Raw genomic sequence first — 8,145 nt, 5'->3', positions numbered from 1 at the left:
CACCTTCCTGGGTCTGTACGACTTCATCTATGGCTTTTCTCTTCCCTTTCACAAACCGATCCATCTCCCATTCTAAGTTACGTCCTTTGGCTGTTTACGGTTTTATTTCTTTCTTTTTTTTCTGCTGATGGCCCGCGCTTGACTTGAAGCAGCACTGCTTAGACCGATAAGTGTGTCAGCAAAATACTGCGAGAGCTATAAGAGAGCGCGGACGTCTCCTTATGCTTTCTCTCGCCGTACTTTGATGGCATACACCGATCGATCTTCAAGTCGAACACACCTCTTTACTCTCGCGTGTCATGTGACAGAGGGGTGTGTGAATGTGTGTGAATGATGGCCAGTGTGCGAATGGAGTGAAAGATAGTCGTTGAAGAGACACTAAGGCAAATCAATAAGTTGCCAAAACAGCTGTTATCTAAATTTTGATAATATCTAAATTTGATTATGTGGGCACACGGCAGATTATGCCCAATCAAATAATGAACTTGGATTGTTGTTGTGGCAGGAAGAAAAAATAAATGCCACACTTGCGCAGCGTAATAGCATGGGAAAGCAGATCAAAACAAGTTTAATCTAACTTTCTTTTCAGCATATCAATATGAAGCTGATTTTTGTCAAAGTATGAAATGTTGGTGTAACAAAGTTCGTAGTCACGGGAAGGAGGAGGCGGGAACCGGCGAACACTTAAAACTTTAATCAAATAAACAAACACAAAACGAAAGTAAAGCGGCAGCCCCTCGCGGACGACTGCCGCACACAAAACACAAAATAAACTCCAGGCCTGGTCCTCTCTCGTTCGACACTGTCGTCACTCCTCCCTTTTATCCTTCCGGAGCTCCTCCGTGAGACTCGAGACCGGTGAGTGGTGCAGGTGTCGCTCATTATCAATTACTCCACCGGCCTCGCTCCGTTCCCACGGCTCTCGGCCCCGCCTCCACTCGTCACAGTTGGTTTGTAACTATTAACTTGAGCAAAAGTGAGCTGAATGGTTTCCAGATGCCTAAGAAATTATATGTTGATAGTAGATTGGTTGAAAGTGAATAATAATAATAATATTCACATTTAAAAATGCAAATCATAATAAAAAGCCAAATTATATGAGACAGAACATAAGTTTTAAGCCCTGGTGGTAATGAAAATATGAGAAACCCCTGAAAGGGGCCAGGACAGCATTCAGCCCACATACACTTTCCACAGGTGGCACCAGGAAGGACAGTGGGCCAAATGAGCAGATGATGGAATGTTGTCACTAACAAAAATAGTTTAGATCTCATTCACAGGTGACAACAGCTTAATTCCAAGAAGGTTTGCTCCAACAATAAGAACCAGTAAGGATGTGTTGAGATCTCAGAAGAGGACTGTTCATTGATCAGATGAATGGTTGCAGATGGACACCGGAGACCACAGCTCTCATCTTAAAATATACCAACCAGCTTCTGTAATCCCAAACAACATGAAATGAGAAACCATCCCTTGCAAACAGGGAAAGACCATGACAACAAATCACTGGTGAAGATGAAATGAATGATAAAATGGCTAACAGGATGATCAAGACACAAGGAACAGATGTGGGCCAACAAATGGAAAATAAAAGAAAAAGAGAAAAAAAATAAAATTGAAGCCGGCTATAAAGAAAAGACCAAAGACGCAGGATAAGAAGATGCAGAATCCAGTAAAGCTCAGAAAGAGTTGTAAAATTACAGAGAGTAAATGGAAACAAAGACATTTCAAAACGTGATGGAACTCCAATCCAACATGGTGAGCAAATAATTCAGTTAACCTAAATGGAAACAAGAAAACAGCAGCCTAGTAAGGAGACAGAAACAACGTGTCCAATTGTCCCGTGTGACTAAGTAGCTATATGTGAGAATATTAAGGAAAAAGTGGAATGAACCCAGGAGAAAGGACTACTCCCAACAGCAATCCAAATAGAAGGAAGCACTACTTTGTAGAGTACCCAAACTAAACGAAAAGAAGATTGAGGAAAAATTTAAACAGAAAATACAAAAGAAGAAGAAAATGAAAGAGCATAGCATTAAAAACTCCGAAAAAGATCAACAACGAGTTTTACCAAGTAAAGAGGCTCCCGCAAATGGAAAAATGAGCAAAGCAATATGGACAATTACCATCATATGTCTAATGAATCTAATAATGCAAGTCCAAGCTCAACCAACGGAGAACAGCCCGACTTCCCTTCAATTCACTTTTCAGCCCTTAAACAAAACTGATAAAATACCAACTCAGCAGAACAAAAGATGCCTAAATATCGTAGAAACATTGACTATGATACCCAAGATGATGAAGAAATTAGTCAAGATGATGAGTTATGGGAAACAGCACAAAATAATGAGTGGTATAGATAGGCAACTTTTACTGCTAGAGAAACAGGAAAAGAAAATGGTTTGCTATGCTCCAAATCTCCTTTAAACAAAGTAATAGCCATACCAAATCCACATGATTATCGAAAATATGATGAATTTGGTAAAAGTTTTTGTCATTTAACAGATTTTACAAGACCATATTGTTTAGCTGAATGTCTAGGATTTTTGGGAAATTCAAAGTTTACAGATTGTTTTATTAGACCACTCTGGGGATCTTGGTGTCAGTATTCAGATGTAAGTCAAAATATGAAAATAGAAAAAAAGAAAAGTGGAGATTCCAGAATCGTATAGCATAGATTATAAACAAGAATATGAGTGCTTTTATAAACCAAAAGGAACACACGATTTAGGCAAATTCAAAGGGAAATGCACTGTTGTTTGGTATATAGACAGGAAAAAACCTTTGGAAATCAGAAACTCCTTCCAGAGCTCCGGATCTTTTAGCACATAGAATAAACAAGGGAATTAAAATGGTGCCCGAAAAATGTGAAAATCAAACTATTGCTCTACCTTCTATAGAAATATATGAAGACCAATCATTAATAATAGCAGATTTATTTTGGATTTGTGGAAATGAACAATTATTGGCTCCTTTACCTATCGGGTGGAAAGGAATATGCGTAAGAGTACGATTACTCCAAGAAATTACCATGCACAATGGGTAACAGAACTAAATGCAAATAAAGAAAACAGATTTAGAAGAGCTTATATACCAGACCCTAATATATATATATATATATATAGATTAAATTGGACAACCTAGAGGAATTCCACACAAGTTTAACGCAAGAGATGAAGTTAAATCAGGTTTTGAATCAATATTTATTTGAATTTCACAAAACTAAAATACGGAATGGATTAATTATACTTATTACAATCAACATAGATTCATTAACTATACTGATGATACATTAATATTGGTAGAAGGACAAGTAGAATGACATGGCAAAACAGACAAGCTCTAAATTGGCTTCTAGCGGATAAAGGAGGTGTTATGTTTGGAGATCAATGTTGTACTTATATACCAAATAATACTGCGCCTGGAGGCGCATTTAGTGAAGTTATGATTAAAATAAAAAATTAAGAGCAGAAGTTAAAGCAAATGCTGGAAGAGACAGTCAAATGTGGGATTGGTTTGATCTGAAATTTGGAGCACAGGGAGCATGGTTTGCTAAACTAGGAATGTTTTTAGAAATTGCCATATTAATAGGAGGATTATTATTTTGTTGTGTATTACCTACAGTTAAACAAATGGAAATTATAAAATATCAAGATAATAAGCAAAACAACCTAGGTGAATATTATCAAGAATGGCTAAATAAACTGAATTTGCAAAAATTGGATGAGAGTTCCAGTACCTCCAGTGAGGACGAAGACGAGATGATCCATACTCTGGGTGTATGTGCTAGTCTAACCTCTCCCCATGAGAGACCCTCTACGATGCGCAAAGTGTCTGGGTTGAAGACATCTTATGCATGCTTGTTCTGATTTTTGAGTTTGTGTGATATATTATATATGCTAACAAAAGTGAACTATTGATCATACCCCCAATATTTTTTAGGGAATCAGAATCTTTTACTCCCTTCTGCAACAAATCCAATTAAGAACTGTGAGGGGAGATGTTTGGTTCTGATATCCTCCGGAGCGTGATTGCATAATTGGGTCATTGGTAATGAATCTGTGTGACTTCATTTAGTCACTATGGTACTAAAGCTGAGAAACCTAACTTATGAAGTAACGCTCTGAGAAAGTAGGGTGAGTGAGGCTTAATTAAGCCTCAGAGGGGGGAGAATGTAGAAGATTTTCAGTGATCTTAATTCAATATAATACATATAATTATGCCTATAGAGAAGAATACATTATTGTACTATCAATATAATACATATGATTATGCCTATAGATAAGAAGACATTATTCTACTATTATTATTTAAAGAGACTGTGTGTAACTGTGTGTTAAAGGTTGCAGTGAAAGAACAGAGTGAACTATTTAAAACTTGAAGACCCTGCATATATGGAAAGAATCTGTTCAAGACCTAGAAATACGTACATGACAGCTATTGATCATTCTACATATGGTAAAAAACACCTCTCTAAAAATACAACAATGCATATATGGAATTCTGTAACCAGCTCCAGGCATATATATATATATATATGTGTGTGTAGAAAAGACATTCTGGAGTTACCTTTGCAAACCGTAACTCGGCTTTGTTTGATCAATAAAGTCTACTGGCTTCAAAACCTCTTTAGCAATTTTTTTTGAGCAAGGAAAATTCTACAACAAGACCAGGCCTGTGTAACAGCCCTGACCCCTTGGAAGAATGCTCAGTGGATGGAACAGGGCATCCCCCTGGGAATGGTCTGCAGGAGAAAGGCGGTTTCGACAGATGTTTCCAACATGGGTTGGGGAGCTCTGTGCGAAGGAAAACCGACTTTCGGCCACTGGTCGAAAGCGGATGAAGGTCTTCACATCAACTGACTCGAAATGCTGGCGGTATGTTGTAGGAATTGTCAACCCTTCCTACCAGACCTGAGGGGACACCACGTTCTGGTCCGCTCTGAGAGCATGACTGTGGTTTTATGTCCTACATAAATTGCCAGGGAGGGCTTTCCTCGAGGCGCCTCTTTGTACTGGTAGAGTACCTCCTGGAATGGGCTCAGCTCAACCTGCGCTTGCTGAAAGCAGCGCACGTTTCGGGCAAACTGAACCAAGGTGCGGACATGTCACAAAGCAAAGTTCCCTCAGAGGAGTGGATGCTTCATCCGCAGACGGTTCAAAAAATTTGGAAGATCTTTGGCAAGGCGGAAGTAGACCTCTTCGCCTCAAAAGACAACTCTCATTGCCCAATTTATTATTCCAAGGACAAGGACACATTGGCCCACGACTGGCCCAACCTCCTTTTCTATGCTTTTCCCCGATTGCCCTGATCCCATAGGTAATCAGACGAATCGGGGAACAAGAACGCAAGGTTCTCCTGGTGGCCCCGCTCTGGAAAAACCAGCATTGGTTATCAGAGCTGTCGCAGCTGCTCATAGCAGCCCCGTGGCCCATTCCACTGAGGCGGGATCTCTGGCCCGAGCTGTGGGCTCTGCATGCCCCGCCCATTCTGGAGAGCTTTGGCGGGCTTCGTTAGCTATAGGTTCGTGCAGCACCACCGCCGGGCCATTGGCTTGTTTTTTGAAGTGTACTGCACGAACCAATGGCCGTGCAGTTACACTGCGTTATTGAAAAAGGCTTCAGTTCAGGAGAAAAAAATACTTTTTCCCATATCGTCTTAACAGACGCAGTATTCGTTCCCGTATCTCGGGGAACCGAGGTTACGTTTGTAACCGAGTACGTTTCCATCTAGCGAATCTCTGATCCCTTCCTAACAAAACGGATGAACAACTACTCCTCACTCTCACAAACAAGGATTTATTTATTTTTTTAAATCTGCTGCATTGTGCTTCACTGAAACCTGGGTGAATGAAGCTATTCCGAATAACGTGCTACATCTGCCAGGCTTCCAGCTTTGGAGCACTCTGATCGTTGTCTAGTTAATTTTATACCGACATAGAGGCAGAAACTAAAATCAGCTAAACCCGTAAAATAAGGACTGTAAAAATATGGACTAATAAATCATAGTGGGATTTACAAGCCTGCTTCAACTGTACTGATTGGAGTGTTTTTTGAAGCTGTAACCACCAATCTGGACGACCTCACAGACACTATAACATCCTACATCAGTTTGTGAGGATTTATGCATTCCTGAAAGGACATTCTTATCATTGAAAAATGATAAACCATGGTTACTGGTAAACTCAAACAGCTTTGTCATGCCAAGATGCTTACAGAAGTGGGGATAAAATCTTTTATAACCAGGCCAGAAACAGACTAACAAAGAAGATCTGGTTAAAGTGGCTAAAAACAGCTACTCCGAAAAGTTTAAAAAACTGTTCAGCCAACGAACCCTGTGTCTGTCTGGACAGGCCTGAGGAACATCAAGTATGAGACACCACTCCCATGATCTGTGGAGAATCAACAGCTGGCTGATTATCTGAATGTGTTTTACTAGAAATCAGAAGACTAGAAAAGCCGCAGGCCCAGATCTTCAACAGATCCCTGGAGCAGTGTGAAGTTCCCTGCTGCTTCAAATGCTCCCATTCCGGTCCCCAAAAAAACCCAAATCACTGGACTTAATGACTACAGACCTGTCGCCCTCACGTCTGTGGTCATGAAGTAATTTGAGAAACTGGTCTTTGCCTACCTGAAGGACATCACTGGACCCTTGCTGGATCCTCTTCAGTTTGCCTACAGAGCAAACAGGTCTGTGGATGATGTTGTCAATATCAGACCAGAGTTGAGCCACTACAATTGAGCCACAGCCATTACAAGACCAGAATTGTAATACAGCTTAATGTGACGATTTATCTTCAAAAGGCTGTGATTTCATTAAATAAATGAGTGCTGCACATTTCAATGTCCGGTGCAGCCTTCCTTTGTTTACTGCCGTTACCGGGGAAACTGTTATATTTCTGCCATTCCGAAAGTGCCACCTGCTGGCAGAGAATGAGTGTGCATTTTCAATAAGGCTGTTGTTTTTGTTCAGACCAATGTGAAAATGTTTGTGCCCTTCAAACATGCAGAGCTGTAAATGTGAACTGGTGGATTGACAAAAAGATAATGCATTATAAAAATCTAAACAGTAAAATGTATTGGTCATTTAATTTATGTATTAATTTATTGATAATAATTGTTTAAATTAATATAATAATTAATACTTTTGACTCTTTTCCATTTTCCTAAAAATGGTTCAAAGGCTGAAATGTGAAGTATCATTTTATAAAACTTTTTGTTTTTGTTAAAACTTGTATCTGAAGTGTAAATCATGCTTTTTAGAGTCATTTTAAAGTTTAATATGTTGCTATAAACATAAATAAAAAAAAATTAAATTTGAGATTAAAAAGCTTGCAGAGACCCTGAATATGGGACTGCATTACATCCTACAACCTAGGCCTGGGCGATAAAACTGTATCGATATTTATCGACGGTACACCTTCGATAACGATATAAAAAATGTTAGATATAGTGCACGATATCGGCATGTGCTATGAGTGACGCAGACAGCGCACACAAACACGAACATGAGTGCTGTGCCTGTCTGTGATGAGGAGATTGTGAATAATAATAAAAAAAATAATATTTTTAAACATTTGCATTTGAATGCAAAAATAGTACAATCAAATGTTAGATGTGCGTCAGGGAGCATCATCAGTGGAGCACGAGATGCGGTGATGATGATGTAAGTGACGTTGTAGTTTAATGTTTTGTTAGTCTAGCCCACGAGATGCGCAGTTGCTGCGTTATTCATTCAAAATATTAGAGAAATATAGTAGCTCAATGCGTAGAAGATCTTGATTAGGTTAAAACTGAAACCAAGCCATTCACACATATTCACACAAGCATATTCAGCGCATTTTCTAGACGGACAGATATGACTGCTGCACTCGCTCGTCACACAAGAGATGTATAGAAAGCCATGCAAAGTTAAAACAGTTTAAACTTTTAGAAAACACGGTGTGAAGGTTTATTTCATTTCACTGCATCTCAAATGTTTTTAAATGCAATCTGTGTGATCGGTGATTTGGCTCTGTATTAAGCAAAGCATAAATACACGATGCTGTTTTGTTGATAATTGTTTATGCAGTTTACAAAAATATATTTGATACATATATATAATATTAATTTAGACCTTATGCACGTTTTTATAGACAGTTATTTG

At 39.1% G+C, this 8,145-nt stretch overlaps 1 pseudogene; it reads right to left on the bottom strand.

Annotated features, from left to right (window-relative positions):
- Nucleotides 1–4,894: 4,894 nt before the first annotated feature.
- Nucleotides 4,895–8,145, bottom strand: part of LOC107755142 (acyl-coenzyme A thioesterase 1-like) — a 26,861-nt pseudogene continuing 23,610 nt past the window's right edge.

This window comes from Sinocyclocheilus rhinocerous, unplaced genomic scaffold (genome assembly GCF_001515625.1).
Source record: "Sinocyclocheilus rhinocerous isolate Xijiao unplaced genomic scaffold, SAMN03320098_v1.1 scaffold952, whole genome shotgun sequence".
Taxonomy (NCBI): Eukaryota; Metazoa; Chordata; class Actinopteri; order Cypriniformes; family Cyprinidae; genus Sinocyclocheilus; species Sinocyclocheilus rhinocerous.
Note: the sequence above shows the minus strand (reverse complement) of the source record. Positions and strands in the feature narration are given on the sequence as shown.